The 18,412-nt window shown below is 35.0% G+C and overlaps 1 protein-coding gene, 1 long non-coding RNA gene and 1 other non-coding gene across 3 annotated transcripts in view; 2 read left to right on the plus strand and 1 right to left on the minus strand.

Annotated features, from left to right (window-relative positions):
• The first annotated feature begins 500 nt into the window (after positions 1 to 500).
• LOC126760369 (ATP-binding cassette sub-family A member 13) overlaps positions 501 to 18,412 on the plus strand; it is a 46,894-nt gene continuing 28,982 nt past the window's right edge. The window contains exon 1 of the mRNA XM_050475957.1: positions 501 to 1,196. The gene's annotated coding sequence lies outside the window, so the exon portion shown is untranslated. The remainder of the gene's footprint in view (positions 1,197 to 18,412) is intronic.
• Positions 9,097 to 9,192, plus strand: Trnay-gua (transfer RNA tyrosine (anticodon GUA)). Its single transcript has 2 exons — positions 9,097 to 9,133; positions 9,157 to 9,192. It is a non-coding gene; the product is annotated as a tRNA-Tyr (tRNA).
• LOC126760403 (uncharacterized) lies at positions 12,613 to 13,004 on the minus strand. Its single transcript, XR_007667197.1, has 3 exons — positions 12,886 to 13,004; positions 12,721 to 12,828; positions 12,613 to 12,656 (listed from the first exon to the last, which is right to left on the minus strand). It is a non-coding gene; the product is annotated as an uncharacterized LOC126760403 (long non-coding RNA).

The raw sequence follows: 18,412 nt of genomic DNA on the forward strand, positions 1-18,412 counted from the left end.
AACCAAAGGTACGAATGTAAATGTCATTTGCATTCGGCTAAGCGGAGATGTGTTGTCTACCACAGACATCTCTCCGACCAACCTGTAAGCCAATCAAGGTGGCGTCGTTGCATTTGAATGCCGGCAAAATCGCAAAACGCGCCAAACTTATGCGCAAGACAACAAACAGGTCTTCGTCCATCGCCTACCCCCAACCGCCCAGCGCCAACCGCCAACCACAGCTGTCTAGAATAGCAGCAGCAACAGCAGCAACTCCAACACAACAACAAAGTGAGCAAGAATAGACAAAAGCACAACTGTGATAATGATGATCACCGGCGGCGATGATCAGCAGCGATCGATCGAACTGAATATGCCGAACAACAAGCGATGGGGCGGAGCGGTGCATACCGGCGACGAAAACTAGGCAGAGCAGCGCGCGAATGGGCGCTATGCTGTGCGGTGCTGCGTTGCTGGCTAAGCCGAGTCGATGATTTTCCAACCGCCCAAGCGGAGCTCAGTTCAACTGCGGCAACTTGTGACGGTGGACGTGCGAAGCGGAAGAAGCACCGAAAGCTCAGTGAAGCGCGCGTTCTCTACAAATATATTTAAACCAAACAGGCAAGCTTGTTAGCAAATTGGTATTTTTTCGAGCTTCGCGCAAATTTAGTAAAGCGGAGTTTTGAAATTCAAAAAAATTAAGTGTGGAAATAGCGAAAATCGGTCGCCAGTGAATTTTGCCAAATATTCGAGTTAATTCACAACAACATAAAAATAAATTCTACAAGTAAAAAGCCGTAAAAGGCTTTGCATTCTGTGGCCAACAGCCTTCGACTCAGTGGAGTGGCGAAGCGTGTGAAACTTTGTACGCCGAAAAGTGGCGGAAAGGCAAGTGCAACTGTCATAGTTGTTGACTTCAAGATTGGACTGCATTGCAGCGTCTACAAAAACATAATAACAACAAATACAAAAAAAGTAAAATTGAAAAAAGTTACTCAACGGCCGCACGAGAATCTGAAAAAACGAAAAACGGAAAGCAAAACAAACGCAAAAAGCGTGTAAATTAGGGTGTGCAATTGATAGTGAGTTCATGGTGTGCGAAAACGCGATTTTACAAAAAATCTCATAAAAGTATTTACACACACAGCGAAGCGTATAAACAGTGTAACGCGTTATTTTCCATCATTTTCTCAAAGCTGTTGTTGTTTATTCTTTCGGTAAGTGTTTTTGTCGGCATATTTGAATATTTTAAGCGCAATTTCTGACCGTTATTTCCAATTGCAAGCCGATATTTTTAGCACATTCGTCATTTTCCACTTACATTCGCTTTATTATTGCCATTATTTTCATTATTTTCAGTTTTGTAGTGATTTTGCTGCGAACACTGCTCGCACGTCTTTTGTAATGTTGTAACGCATCACACGTTCGAAAATGATAAGTGCGCATAGTGTCGGCACAGTATTACAAAGTGCTCAAATTTTAGTTTTTCTAATGTCGCTTTCTCTACAGAAATATTAAAATTGATTGTTTAGAAAATTTGATTTTAAACAATTTTTAAAATATTTTTCCACAAATAAATATATGAATATATGAGCACAGAAATTGTTTAAATATACTACAAATTCCTATTTTATATTTTAATTATTTTTTTTGGAATTGAACGAAAATATTTATTATATAATCATAAGTCAGAATTATTTAAAAGTGTTGTTAGGACTTTTTCATATATTTTGTAGTTTAATTCCAAAATTTAATGGATATATTTTTTATATGAATTTATTAATGAAAATGTTGCTTTCAAATTGTACAGTGTTTCAATCTTTGATTTACTCGAACAGTGACAAAACTCAGAAAACTTTTTCGTACAGATTTAATTTTTTACCATCCACCAAAGTGACGCAAAACACATTTGTATTCTAGCTATTTTTCATTTCGACATAAAATGAAAAGGTATGACGTTTCTTCACTGTTATTTTGAGAAATTTATGTCACTCATGCTTTATGGGATCGTCTCGGTGTGAATTTTTCAAAAAATCTATTTTTTTTTGTTGCACTATCGGATAGTATATATAATCGAAATTCAAATTTTTATGGTCGCTACAGCGTTTCTTGTAGAAAGGGAGAAAACAGCGAAGAGTTCGAGACAATCCTTAAACGCATTTTTTCTCAGAATAGTGTTTTTCGAAACGGCTTCCAATCTCAAAAGAAGAGTTTTGAAGATATCTAGTTCCAATTTGGAGAGAATATTTTTAACGTAATTTTCTATCGTTCTTTGATGTTTTTTCTTAAAATCTTCCTATTTTTTGCTACGAAAAACTGTCAAAAAAAGAGCCAAATTCGATACTTTTTGGTTTGAACAAAAATTATATTGTCAAATTTTCAAAAAATCAAAAACTGTCCAAAGCGCGATAGCGACTTTCTTATAGATTTATAATCTCTTTGAAATTTTTATTTTAGATCAAAATTGCGGCTGCAATCGTTGACATCGTACAGGACCTTTTTTTAACGTGTAATTTTAACTATTTATTTAAGTATTCATCATTAGTGTATTTATTTATAAAAAAGCGGACGGATTATTAAACCGGTTTAGTTGCCAGGACAAAAAAAAAACGATTATTACTTCGAGAATAAACTATCGAATTATGGAAAATTTCGATTTCTTCAAACTTCTAGACTAGAGTACCTCCATAAAGTGCTATATATATTTTTTTCAACTCCCAGAGCTTTCATAAGACATATATATGTATATGTAGGTAGTCGAAAAAGTCTATTCGTATTTTGTCAATAGTTGTCGTTGCAGTCGTATATCTCCAGCGAAAGTTGAATTAAGTGACAGCTGTTCAAAAGTGAGTGAAAATAATGAAGAAATTCGCTATATTTTGAAATTTTTGTATAAAAAAGAGAAGAATGCCACGCAAGCCATCAATGAAATTAGTGAAGTTTACTGCTGTACAGTTCGTGTAGCACAACAAAGGTTCGCTCCCTTTCGTCGTCCTGATGGAATAATGTTTCTAGCGGAAAAATGGCAAAAAGTGGTCAACCAAAATCCTATATATTTGTTTACTTATTTATTATTATAAATATGAAAAATAATATGTTGAAGTTTGATTAGAAATATGAAAAGACTTTTCGACTACCCAATATTTTGTATGATATTTTAGGTTATGTTAGATTGGAAAGGAAACTTGGGTGTTTAATTGTAGTGTGCACTGACTTTTTAACAAAAAAAAAGTGAGCAAGCAATATTCTTTTGCTTCACAATAACTTAAGTACTAACAAAATATGTAGAAGTATTCCAAAAAGTTTTTTTTTTTTAAACTCGCATTTAAAGCATAATTAATTTAAAACTCCAGCATTTTATTATAATTTTTTTGATAACTTACGTTTGTTAAAAACGATTACGGTTAGTAGATGAACACGATTTTAATTATTATATCACGGTTGAGCATAACGAACCGTGGCACTGTGCCGCTTTCGGTCGGCAGCGCCGCGCACGCATAGAAAAAGTGAAACCGGATTTGTTGTTAATTTAGCTATTCAATATTAAACAAAAAGAGTAGTAAGCGTAACGACACAGCGCCGCCTCTCGCCGTCGCCCGCCATCGTCCGCCGCGCTTTTCAGCTTTTCACTGCACTTCCTCACATCGCACCTGCCATTTATCATTTGCCATTTAACACCTCTCCCCGGCGCCGAAACCCTCCTCTGCCTTCCATGTGACATCTAATGGCAGCGAAGTGCGCTGCAGTGACCGACCGGCCGACTGCGACAATTAAGGGTTCTGCGCTTTCAAATCTCTGTTTATTAAATGTTTTTATTTACTTATTATTTATTGTGTTTGTTTTGCTTCGATTTTTACAATGAGCCTTTTAAATTATTTTGCATTATCTATTGTGCCTTAATTGTTATTGCTTTTGTTACTATAATGACAGTGATTACGCCTGTGTGTGTGTGTGCACGACTGCATTTTATACTTCCATATAATAATTTGTAGTAAAACAGTCATGAATCGTTGTTAACGGACAAATGGTAGGCTACAAAACAAATGACACTTGGCAGTGACACAAAACACATGTCGAACGGTAGATTATTGTTTCGCGCGACGGTGCGACGAGCATCACAAACAGCACATGTGGGGTCGCCCAAGTTGCAGATGGATTCATAAAACAGTGTGTTTCGCAGACATTTCATGGTTATGCGCTGCTGGGTGTACACAATACCCACTGGTGATGGGCGGCTAATTGTTCATCTTTTAGTTTGGAATATTAAAAAAAAAACTTCGGCAAGTAATTTTCACAGGCTTATCTTGAAGCCAACTTTACTCCATTAAGGAAGTTCTGCATTGACTGAAACAAATGGTAGTCCGATGGTCCGGGCTATAAGGTGGATGCATCAAAACTTCCCAGCCAAGCTCTTCCAGTTTTTTCCGTGTCATCAAAGATCTGTGTGGTCTAGCGTTGTCCTGATGGAAGACGAAGCCCTTTCTGTTGATCAATTCTGGTCGTTTTTTTCGATTGCTTGTTTCAATCTCAACAGTTGTTGACAGTAAAATGTGGAATCAATCGTTCGACCAGGCTGGAGCAGCTCATAGTGGATGATTCCTTTCCAATCCCACCAAACACTCAGCATAACCTTTCGAGGCGTCAATCCTGGCTTTGCGACCATTTGTTGAGCTTCACCATGCTTGGACCATGATCGTTTTCACACATTACTGTCGTATTAGATCCACTTTTTGTCTTCTGTTACCATTCGCTTCAGAAATGGTTCGATTTCATTTCGTTTCAGCAAAGAATCGCAGATGTTAATTCGGTTCATTAAATTTTTCACAGACAATTCATGTGGTACCCAAATATCGAGCTTCTTTTTGTAGGTAGCCTTCTTTAAATGGTTCAAACCCGTTTTATGATGAATGTTAAGTTCCTTAGCGATGTCATGGCTGCTTATGTGACGGTCCTGGTTAATCTTTCCCATAATTTCATCGACTTTTTCAACGATAGGTTGACCAAAGCGAGGTGCATCTTTCACATCGAAATGTCCAGAACAGAAGTGAGCGAACCATTGTTGTGCTACATGAACTGATACAGCATCGCCTCCGTAAGCTTTATAAATTTCATTGGTGGCTTGCGTGACATTCTTCGCTTTTTTGTAAAAAAATTTCAAAATATAGCAAAATTCTTCATTATTTTCACTCATTTTTGAACAACATCTATTGACGAAATACGAAAAGACTTTTTCGACTACCAAATATTTTGATCTTTATCGGCTGGTTAGTGATGAAAATGTTCGGAAAATTATGTGGAAGATTTTAAAGTTTCAGCAAAATCAAACGTGGATGTAACTAGAATTACAATCTACAAAAGTCCTGAATTCGTCAATGGAAATTTCGCTTTTATTTCAAATGTAATTCGCAAATCCTAAATTTCGATAGTTGAATATTTTCTAGGTTCTCACGAAGTATCAAATTAAGAATAATATGTGCAAAGTATTCTGTCTGACAGTTTAGACCCCAGAAGAAGATTTGAATATCAAATTGCGCTCTATACGAATGTATCTAGACACATTTTCGGATAATTTTGGGGTTCGATCAGGATCTAAAATGTTGTTGAGATCGTCCCATTATGGCAGATTACTGCTGCTCGTTAAAAAGGGTTTATCAACTAATTTTGGACATTTGTGTCTAGTTTGATTCAATGTCCTTAGCAAGAAAATGCCATTTTTAGAAGCTAACGAGATTCTCAAAGCCGCCAATGGAAGGCTAACTAATTGTCCTTTTCAATCACAAATTTATTACCAAAGACGCAAACTAATGATTACAAAAACATTCTATGAAAAGTCAAGGAATTCAAAACTGATTTGTGGCGCCGATATCAAATCCAAGCTCTTCACCGCACTCCAACTCAATGCATGTGATAAGAGCGCTTCTAAATATTGCTGCGAATCAATTTAGTATTTAATTTTAAGCCGCTAATGTGATTCTGAAAGCGATTTTGTTGAATATCTAATTTGCGATCAGCTAATGCAGTATGTTAATTAAGTGCAATTAAACCTTCAAAGCAGCGAAAAAATTGCCAACGACAGGTAAATCGTCTGAATGTCGCGGCATCAAGGTGCTTTAAGAAGCTTAACTAAACAATGCGCAACAACAACAATGCAACAGAATTTAAATGATTTATGAAAGAACCAAGCGCTGTGTTTCATCAGCGCAAAACTCGAAAAGCAATAACCAGTTTGATATTGCATTTAAAACGTACTATTATTTGGAAATTATTAATGTGTCTGCATTCAATATTATTGGAAATTTATATAATCAACAAGCGACGAAATTGAAGAGTGTTGATGACTGGCTATTTTGTGTAGAACTCGTATGTTCCAGATATACATATACATATTTGTTATTGGGACTTGTTTTCGATACCAAATTATTTAGTCAATTTCAAAATTTTCCAGCTTCCAAATATTTGGCAACATTTTTATTAATTTTATATGCAAAAATGTTTTTTTGTGTTGCTGACGCTCAAATATAATTTCAAAAGCTCCGTGCGGTAAATTTGCTAAGCTGTATACAGCAGTAAATTCTATTAAAATCCGCTTCATATACTATAGTACATACAAATTCATTTACCTAGAAATCGTAGATTAGAACTGTAGAACTCCATTTCAAAAAAAAACTACACAGACACGTATGGAGTCTCTTTATTTACCCGTTGTTTTAAATTTATCTTTCTAACGTGTCTTCACGTCGTATATTATTCAGTTTTGTTTCCGAATACTTCGTTCTGACTAATCCATAAACTTTTACTCAAGTCAATATTGTTGCGCAATATGTTAATTAGTACGATATCGTGGCATCGTTTTTTATGCCCAGTCAGGTTTTCTGCATATTTTCGTTATTTCCGCAAGTTAAACGCTGTGTTTTGTTTGCAGAAAACTTTGAAGTCAGCAAGCATTTCAAGTAATTTAAATAACAATTAAATATAAAAGCTTAAAACAAAATACGGTTTCAGTTAAATACTTTTGAAACTAATATTGTAGAAAAATAGAGTAAAGATACAAATGGAAACACAAAAGCTTATTGCTAGATATTCAGGTTTCTACCACAAAACTGCTATTCAAAGAGTGCACTTGATATCCCACTTTCAATCCGCCTACCAAACTCAGCCAGCATCTTTCAAGCAGAAGTGGCTAGATACAGAGAAGGCCAGTGGAGTTCTATTGAATAACTACGGGAGGATACAGAAAGCATGTCCTTGTTTAAGGACAGCCAGGTGATTTTGGTAGCTTTTTCGACACCACAAATAAATTTGAGTGCAGTCTATAACTGAGGAAAGACTTTAAGCTCACTGGCAGGTCAACTCTACTTGTCCATAATTTGGCTTCCTGGTCACAGGTAAATTTTCGGCAACGAAAAACTGTTGAATTCTCTTTAAACGAAGTCAGAGTCAGAACATGCCCGCTAAGAACAATAAAGAAAGCTTTATATGCATTTTGAACATAGCGCTCAGAGCAGATGGAACTCAATAAAACGCTGCCAACCACAGATATGACCCAATATGACAGAAAGAGAACTATGAACTTACTATTTAGGACCAGCAATAATATATTAAGACTAACAGCCACTATAACGGGGCGCTGGTCTTTTGGAGAGCATAAAAATATTGTTATAAGATATTCGCCTCAGCTGCAGCCTAGAAAGGAATATGGAAACGGTTTCCCACTTTATCTGCGAATGCGCAGCTCTATCAAAAACCCGACACAAAATACTTGGAACCCATCAGGTACCAAACATTGAATGGTTGTCCGCAAAAAATATAGCGGATATTATTAGTTTCACAGCGAGCAGCAAATGCTTTGAGCGCAGCGAAGAAATGGGTTAGCAAGATCATAAGGTGCTACGATAGTTCTATAGTAGATACAGCGCTAATTGAGCCCTTGGTGGCAGCACTCCTACCTATTTACTTACCTACGAGAGTAACTCAGTTAAGTGAAGGGTTTCGGAAAGCATTATTGCACAGACGTTAACGCGACGCTGTTTTTCGAAATTGAGTTATTTTGGAATCAATCGTGCTTTCACTTTTTTTAGGCTCAAATGATCTTTCAAAATGGTTTTCACTGATTCTTTCGATATTCCAACGATGCCAGTGAGATCTCTGACTGTTAAACGTCGTTTCTTAAGCATTAATTCCTATATTTTATTGACGAATTGATCATCAGTTGATGTTGATGGCCGTCCTGGATGTGATTCGAAGGTCAACGCGTTCTCGATCCTCTTTAAATAGTTTGTACCAATAAAAAAAAAAACAAATCCAACATTCTGAACATTTCGGCACGAGACAAGCGTGTGCTAAACAAATGCCACTGACAATCATATTAACCTAGAAAAAACTATTTCTAAGAATGGGTTTTCGGCCGAACTTTTAATTAAAAAGTCTTACTTCTTTTTGCCCATAAAAATTTGCTTACGAAATATGCTCAACACGAAAACAATTAAAGTTGAGTAAGATGATTTATTAAAAGTCCCGGTACATGTTGATAGTGGAAAAAAGAGGACAGTTTGAGGGTTCCATTAACGGAACAGTGGATTTATTTTAATCTTGCTATTCTCCAATTTAGATAGAAATTGTAATACCAATGAAAATTGATTTCTAATGAAAATTGGTTTACAAATTATATTTCTATTCCAATAACTTCAAACCTGTCTGGAAATCATCAAACTTTGAGAGCGGCAATCGAACAAACAACTGCCTGAAATTGATTAGGCATAATTAGTTATATATTTTTCTTCCGACGCCAATTGTCGCTAATCTGAAGTTATTTTCAACTTTTGAAAATGAAATGCCAATAAATAAATCAGTCAACATAATTGCCGTTATGTTACAAATACTCATACCATATACATACCTGTACATATATATATATATATATATGTATGTATATACATAGCTAAGCAGTTCATCTGTGCAATTTTTAATGAGTTTCCAACAATGAACAAATACAATCGGCATATCACCTTATCATTTGAGAGCTTAGCTCCATTTATTATCTCAGCTCCTCACTTGAATTATGCGGTCTACCTTTACATACCACTTTGTTAACACAATTGTGCGTGCAAATATACAAGACCTTCGATAGCTCAGTTGGTAGAGCGGTGGACTGTAGAGTATATGAAAAACGAAGTAGAAATCCATAGGTCGCTGGTTCAAATCCGGCTCGAAGGATCGGGGAAACCAATTTTTTAACAAAATTTTTTTAATAGTCCTTAATATTTTGTTTCCATTTTATGGAATTTTTAAATATAAAGAATATGCTCCTCTTTAAATAATATTAGTCAAGAATGATATTCATTTATTTCAAGCATCGATTAAAGTTAAAAAATATTTTTTCTTAGCTATTAATATTAAATGTAATGTATAAAAAATATTTAGAAGGTATATGCTTGCACATTTTAGTACATATTAACTCATTGTAATGTGCACATACCGCTATTCGACACATTTGCCTTACAAATTCAGTAAAATCATTATATCTAATCGAGCTCCTTCGATTGTTCAGGCACTTGAGATTCCAGCAAAAGCAAAACAGTGCCATCTTTTGGTTTATTTATCAGAGAGTAAACAATTTGTTCTGTATATGTGAATATATATGTGAGTATGTGCCCACTTGTTGCTCCAATATGACACCCCATTTGTGTCGCCCTTCAATTTGGCAGTCCATCGTAAAGTAGATACAGGCAAAAATAAATATTTAACTGCTTTAAAAGTAAATAACTCCCGGCATTTTCAACCCAGACGAATGTACGCAAATATCGAGCAAAAGCATTCAGTGCTGATTATTTTATTTATGGGAAAACGTGCGCCACTTTGTTTTTGTAAACGGGGCACTACATTCTTGCGAACGCCAACAACACCTGTTGCAGATAATGTATTCTAGAGCAATCAATCAAGCTACACACACGGCAAGACACGGACCGGTCAAGCGGCCAAGCAGCCGAACTGCCGATAAGAGAGCCGCTCAGAGTGCTTGTTGGCCGATTTGTCGGCTAGACGCCACTACTAGCCAGTGGAAAGTGAATTTGACTTTTGCTTTTGTTTTGGTTTTCATTTTGGCTTTCGCTTTTTGTGCTATTTTCACGCTTTGTTTTCATTACCATATTCACACGCGTCTTTCTTATTATGTCTTTCTTTCGTTTTTCTACAACTTTTCGTCACAACGCCGTTCGGTGCTTGTTGCTTGGCTGGAGGAGGGGAGGGTGGCGCGTTGTGTGTGGCGAATATTGGCCGCTTCGAGTCGAATGCTTCCGCATGCTAATTTTTCTGCGTGCTCGCAATTTTTATTTGTTGTGCTTCTATATTCGGCTGTGTTGTGGATTTTGATTTTATTTCAAATTGCTATTTAGCTTTTTTCTGCTCGTTTGATTTTATTTAAATAATCATGCATGTACATATTTATGTATTTATGGGCATTATTAACAGTTGGAGATATATTCACGTGTATAACACATACTTTATATGCACAGAGTAATAGTTTTGATATGAAAGCAGTACATCTAGTACAAGTAGTATAGATGTTGAAGTAAAAAAATTTTGATTTTTTATCAAGATAAGATACAGTCCAACTTTTCAATATAAATTTTTACATCTAGTACGAAGTATTATAGTATAGATGTTGAAGTAAACAGTCAGATATAGGGTTATATAAAATCAGGGCACGCAATTTTTGTCCGCAAATTTCGTTTATTTTTTAGTCAAGATAGTATTCCTTTCCCATAAGAAGGTTAAGTTCGAAGGCGGGCGAAACCGCCCACGCCCACAAAATGGCGAAAACCGAAAACCTATAAGTGTTGTAACTAAGCCATAAATAAAGATATTAAAGTGAAATTTTTTCAATATAATTTTTTTCAGTACGATTTGTCTATTTAGTTTCGAAATAATTTCCATATACAGTTTCGGATAATAACCACGAATACAAAGGTTATGTTCAAAATCTTCATTCGACGAAAATTTTACGGAAGAAGTATTTTTGAGAACTGAAAATAGCACTTCAGGAGCTACTAGACCGATTTCAATGAAATTCGGTATAGATGTTTTCTTACTGATGACATGTACGTTGCGGAATCAATTCTATTTTGAATTCCATCTGAGCCCAATTCATGGATTTTTGCCATCATTTTCACTGACTAGTGACACGGTTCATTGCCTTAGTGTCTTGGTGAAATATCACTTTCCTTTTCTTCAAAGCAGCCGTTTTTCGGCGATTTCGTTCTTCAAACGGTCCCATAACGCTATGTAATAGTCGCTGTTGATGGTCTTTGTTTTTAAAGGCAGTCAGTAAATATTATTCCATGCGCATTCCAAAATACAGACGCCATAACCTTTCCAACCGACTGTTGCGTTTTTCCACGCTTTAGAGCGGGTTCATTATGTGACTGTGTGACTCGGATGACTTTCGATTGCATTTTGGAGTGAAATAATGGAGCCATGTTTCATCCATTGTCACATAGCGATGCTAAAAGTCGGGTTTATTACGACTGAACATCTCCAAACACTGCACCGAATCATCAACTCGTCGTTTTCCTTTTGTCAAAAGTAATCTCACTCAGCACCCACTTTGCACAGAGCTTTCTCATACTCAAATATTCGTTATTGATATGGTGTTCATGTTCAGTTGATATCTCTATAGTGGCTGCTAACACGAACAAGTCCTCTTTAAGGTCTTCCAAAATTATTTTGTGGACTTTTTTGATGTTTTCTTCGATAACAACCTCTTTTGGATGTCCACTGCCTTTACCGCCTCATTTTACCAAGTCTAAACTCAGCATACCCATACTCATTCTTGATTTTCTGGTGCCGTGTCGGGAAACTCATCATCAAGTGAAGTTTAAATTCAAGTAGCGCCATCTATGTGTCAGGCCGGAGACTTTTCAATAAACATGTTAGTTGCTGAATTTTTTATCATTCATTTTGGGCGAGTCGACAATATTTCTTGTGACTCTTCCTTATTCTCTGTTAAATGATTGCGAAATCATTTTCCAAATTGATATTGCTACTAACCGACTTCATGTTTAGTACATATGTCTAATAAGATGATGAAAATATTAAGCTTTTTTATTAATGCCTTTTTGCATGTCGATAATCCTTCAATTTTAAAATAAACTGAGTTCTGGCTCTTATCCGTGAGCTTGTGTTTAACTTTAAATTAGCAGCATGTTTATTTTATACTTTGGCTAAAAGAAATTAATACTAAAAATTAGGCTAGCAACTTTTATCCCAAATGCTCAAAAACTACACTTGTCTATATGGACACTTTTTTTGTTTACTTGGACTATAGCAAAACTTTTTTTTCAGAAAAATGTTTTTGTTTGGTACAAAAGTCAGTAAATTTCAATAAAAAAATATATTTGTTTATTTGATTTGAGCTGTACTTTAAAAAAAAAAAAAAATACACTTGTCTATTTTGTTAATTTTTTTTATAACAAAAATTTATTTTTTTCAATTTTTTTTTTTTGGAATTCAAAAGTCAGTAAATTCATAGTAAAACAATATTTATTTTTTTATTTGTATTATAGCGAAATTTTATATTTTTAACAGAACATTTTTTTTCAGAATTCCAAAATAAGTGAATTCCAGTGTGAAAAATATTTTTTTCATTTAAGCGATTTGCAAAAATGAATTCCCTTAATCCTCTAAAATATACTACAAATAATTTATATTATATATTTTACAATATTTACTACTAACTTTACTTACTTGTATGCCAAGAACAACTCATGACAACAGTCAATACTTAAATATTGACTTTTGTGACCACATTTTTTGAAAACTGTGACAAACCAAGCATGACCAAGAGATATGCACCTAGTTAAAACAAGCTAAGGTCTTACTGTCCCAGTAAATTATAATATACATACATACATATATTGAATGCAACTGGTATCGCTGAATTGTTCATTAATAATTTATCAGACGACGAACAAAAGACTTAAGCGAGAAACTTGAAATTTGCGCAGCTGGACGGAAGCAACTAAAGTTGTCCTTCTATAAGTTGGCTACTTCGCCAAATAAAAGAAAATGCGTCGCTAGACACGTCTGCCCAGCCACAAATACACACAGTCATACATGCAGACGCACGCATTTGAATATTTATGAGCTGCGAGATTATATAAAACGCATTGAACGGCGCAAGACGCTCGCGGGAAAGCAGATTCTCGCCTTTTAGATGCGAATATATGTATATACACTTACATACACACGGACATGCTAACGTGTGAATATGTGTCTTGGCTTGCATGCAGCTAAGTGAACTTGAACATTAACTAGCAAAGCTGAACGAAAACGGCAACCGCTCACATGCAGCTGAGTGGGCAGCAATAAGTGGCGACCGCTGCTGTTGCACTCGCAACCGTTACATAGGCGCGTGTGTTAGTGCATGTGCACGGCTATGCAATTTTTTCGTCTAACTGTACATTTAACTGTCAAGCGCGTCTGACTCTTTATTCTAGCTGGGTTAAGTGAAGCAAAACTTCCTGCCAGCAATCTATAATTTCGAGCTATGCAAGTGTATGTGTGTGAGTGTGGAAGCTTCATTTGCTGGCTGCTGTTTACTTTGCTCATCGAATAGCATTTTCCGCACGAACATCGAAGTGTGATATTTGCGGGCAATTAGTGTTTTGTCATTTATGAAGCACGAAGGCAAATTTAAGAATTGCTGAGCACCTACTCAATCATTTACGATACACAATTGTCATTTATTTCTCATGAAAATATTCATTTTACTATAGATAAATGCAGATTTCACTTCGTGTGGGTTTTTCGCAGAAATAATGAAGATGTAGCTAATCTACACAAGGGTGGGTGTGTGTACTGAAAATAAAAGCAACATACACAATCAGCAGCGATTGCTAGTGAAAGATATCGCATAATGAAATTTGTCAATAAAATGCTGAGATTCAGCCACTTCGGCCATCATAAGTTGAATAAGAAATACAAAAGCTTAATCAATAAAATGAATTAAGTAAACGAGTCAAGGTTAAATGGCGATTCGCACAACCACACAACCATGAGTGTGTGGTGCATAAGAAGAAAATTTTATATCTTCTTAGCTAATAGATAGATCAAACAGATATAGTCAAGTTTTGTATTAATGTTGTATACAAAGAAAAATAGTTCATTATATATATACATATATTTTTTTTGAGATAGGTCGTTACTTATCAATGTATGTACTTGTATATTTATTATATTCTTATTATATATTAAATTTCATGATCCATCTAAATTTCACACTATTAACCTTGATTATAACCACTCCTCATTTAAAGTGCCTTACGACTTAACAAGAAAAGACATTAAAACCGGCGGCACCGCAGCTAAAATACCCTTCACAGGTGCATTTGTTATTGCAAAGGAGAATAAAAAAAAAAAACTTTATCATGATTTTGATCGGACAGTCTATGTAATATGTTCGGAGACTGTAGCGTTGCCTTACGTATACAATTGTTTACATATATAGGGGTTTTCAATAGGGCACCACAAAAATAGACCGATAGTGACAGTAAATGACGCCATTTTTCCCCGCTCTTTTCACATTTCTCTTCAGTAAGGTTTGCCATTTTATCATGGAAATATACGATCCAACAACGAGATGAAATGATTAAATTTTACTACCGAAATTCGGAGACTGTGGTTTCAACTTTAAGAGCTATATGTATGTATGTATCCATGATCCATGATATCTTGAAGATATCCCTGAAATAAAAACATTTTTCATACTATAAGCACTTGATTTTGATAAGTTATTTTTCATGACCGCTATACATATGCTATAGAGGTACGTTATTAGTGACTTCGATGAGCAGTTTCTTGGAGTGGAAGGAATGTGTGCGAAATTTCATATTAATTTCTCAAAAACTGAAGGGCTTCTTCGGCTAAATACAAAAGCACAAGCAGACATGGCTAAATCGACTCGGCACGACTTGCGGATCATATTAATATATATTTTATGGGGTCTCCGAATTTTCTTTCTCTTTATTTTCGGGTGTTACAAACTTCGTAGCTCAATTAATATATCCTGTTCAGGGTATAAAATGTGACATTTGCGCCGAAACTCGTTTCTACTCTTATACTCGTATTATATTAAATTTTAATTACAAAAACCAGCCAAAAAAAAAAATCAGATAGAATATATTTAATAATTATAATTAAATTTGTTTACATTTTCTTTTTGGCATAAAGTTAATTGAATCGTTAATTTATTATATTTTTGCTTTCTATACTTTAGAAAGCCAGTTTTCAATCATACCCACATAAAAAAACCATATTGGTATTACGGCTTGCCTTTGAAATCTAAATACCAATTTCTCTGTTTACTTTTCACAACTTGCATCCAAAAGTGAATATTTTTTTTACTTCTTCGCGATGCTCTTGAACTCGTTTGAACTTAAGCTTAGCATGCAAAAACGAATAACCTTGTAATGGTAAATAAATATGCACATATATATACACATTAGGGTGGGTCAATAAAATTTAAAAAAAATTTTCGCTGAAAAATTTGTTGATAGACACAAATATAAGCTCTTAATTGTAACGGGCCCCTAACGGTTTTATATTTTTTTCGTATTAACACAAAAAGGGTTAAAATAGTATATATTATTATCTGAGCCATTCCCGATCTGCTTTATTTTTATACTCTCGCAACAAAGTTGCTAAGAGAGTATTATAGTTTTGTGCACATAACGGTTGTTTGTAAGTCCTAAAACTAAAAGAGTCAGATATAGGGTTATATATACCAAAGTGATCAGGGTGACGAGTGGAGTCGAAATCCGGATGTCTGTCTGTCCGTCCGTCCGTCTGTCCGTCCGTCCGTCCGTGCAAGCTGTAACTTGAGTAAAAAATGAGATATCATGATGAAACTTGGTACACGTATTCCTTGGCTCCATAAGAAGGTTAAGTTCGAAAATGGGCGAAATCGGCCAACTGCCACGCCCACAAAATGGCGGAAACCGAAAACCTATAAAGTGTCATAACTAAGCCATAAATAAAGATATTAAAGTGAAATTTGGCACGAAGGATCGCATTAGGGAGTGGCATATTTGGACGCAATTTTTTTGGAAAAGTGGGAGTGGCCCCGCCCCCTACTAAGTTTTTTGTACATATCTCGGAAACTACTATAGCTATGTCAACCAAACTCTACAGAGTCGTTTTCTCCAGGCATTTCCATATACAGTTCAAAAATGGAAGAAATCGGATAATAACCACGCCCACCTCCCATAGGAATGTTATGTTGAAAATCACTAAAAGTGCGTTAACTGACTAACAAAAAACGTCAGAAACACTAAATTTTACGGAAGAAATTGCAGAAGGAAGCTGCACCCAGGCTTTTGTTGAAAATTGAAAATGGGCGTGGCCTCGCCCACTTATGGACCAAAAACCATATCTCAGGAACTACTAGACCGATTTCAATGAAATTCGGTATATAATATTTTCATACACCCTGATGACGTGTTCGCCTTCTTCCAATATAACGCTGTATTGAATTCCATCTGATGTCTTTTCTGTATAATACGAGTATATATGTACATTAGGAACCAATAATGATAGCGGAATAAAACTTTGCACAAATACGGTATTTGAAAAATTTGTAAATGACGTATAATGAAATCTCGATTATCACTTTATCATGCGAGAGTATAAAATGTTCGGTGACACCCGAACTTAGCGCTTCCTTACTTATTTACTTTGGATTTTATAATTTTTTTCGTACGTCGCACGTTTTTGTACGACATGAGCCTGACGACAAGGGAATCGTAAAAATCGCTGTCGTACGAAAGTCGCATATTTTGGGGCTCAATGTGTTAAAAGATAGAAACATTTGTATCTCACTTTCAACTACTTGAAAACATATATCGTTTCGTGGATTTTGTAGGAAATTGGATGCTTTTCAAAATGGTCTCTAATTGGACTATTTTAAGGCAAATTTGTTTTTTTTTAATTTGATGAAGTTCAATGAAAAAAAAAATCATTTTAAATTGCACACTTAATGGTGAAGTAGAAACATGTTTGCTCTACAAAAGCAACAAAAAATATCAAATTTTTCTGACCCACCCTAATACCATTTAAATAGATGTGCGCGTAAAAAGGGTTCACCTTATCGATTTTTGCAAATTTGATATCGCTAATTGAAAAGCGAGAGATATATATAATATAACAAACTATTTTTATTGCGCGAATTATAAAAAAGTAGTTTCTTGTAATATGTACCAGTTTAAGAAAATATTGAAAAAATACTTCCGCTGTCTACTATGTTGTTGCATACATATTTACTATTATCGACTTTATACTATGAACAGCAATTTACCATAATATTTAATATATTATGAATCGTATCTGATATTAAAACTTAAAAAAACAAGGCTAATTTATGAAGTCACCATTACATAAATTTAAAAAATATTTTTTTCTTTGTTTGAAATTTCAAAATATCTTGTACAACTTTTGCACAAAAAAATCACAAAAATATATGAGAAGTGTAAGCGCTCAATGCATCCATAGATAAATGAAACCGTCATTCAAATTGTTTGTTAAAGTACCTAAGTACTGTAATTTTTCTAAAACCACTTAACTTTTGCTGGTTTTTAAGTCTACAGAATTTTCATATTTAAATAGACTCAGCTTGTTGAATACGCCAACACAAGCGCATTCATACGTAAAGTTCATTGAAAACAGATTTTGTTCTGTTAGGAAGCCAACTCAACTTTCCGCTAGACTAATTTGACGACCAAAGTACTCGCATGAACCTGCTGCGAGAATTCTGCGTAAAAGCTAATAGCATAGTCTGTTAATAATAGTGCTAGAGCAGAATAAAAATACCATTGACGAATGATCAACAAATCAAAGTGTACGTGTACAATTCGACTACATACTAATGAACAATGTGAAAAAATGGTGAGCTTTAATTCAGTATTTCAGTTTTAGGAATAATTTTAAAATTACCCGAACTCTGCAGGGAAAATTTAGTGCTTGGAAAAAAGACATTATCTTATGATTTTGATCAATTTTGTATATACGTAAAATTTGCGTTTAAGCGCTAAAAGGAGGTACCTAGTTGCACTAGTTTATGTAGAACTAATATTAACCACTGGCCTAACTAGTTAGCCAGCTGTAGTTATTCATACAATCAACAGGTATTGGGTCTAAACCTACATATGTATGTAATTCGTGCGTTTTTAGTTTTTGAAATGTGAACATTTTTTAATAAAAACATATAGTACTAAAGTTATTTCCAACTGAATCTATAAGATTTTCTAATTTTCTGGCAATTTTTGGGTTCCACACCAAAAGAACTACGCTTGGCAGCAAAGAATGAAACAAAAAAGTTTTTGATATCCGGTTCTGATGTGAGCCGTATTCCGGTGAGAGGGTTTTACATCCACCAGAACAAATG

Source organism: Bactrocera neohumeralis, chromosome 5 (assembly GCF_024586455.1).
Source record: "Bactrocera neohumeralis isolate Rockhampton chromosome 5, APGP_CSIRO_Bneo_wtdbg2-racon-allhic-juicebox.fasta_v2, whole genome shotgun sequence".
NCBI classification, from domain to species: domain Eukaryota; kingdom Metazoa; phylum Arthropoda; class Insecta; order Diptera; family Tephritidae; genus Bactrocera; species Bactrocera neohumeralis.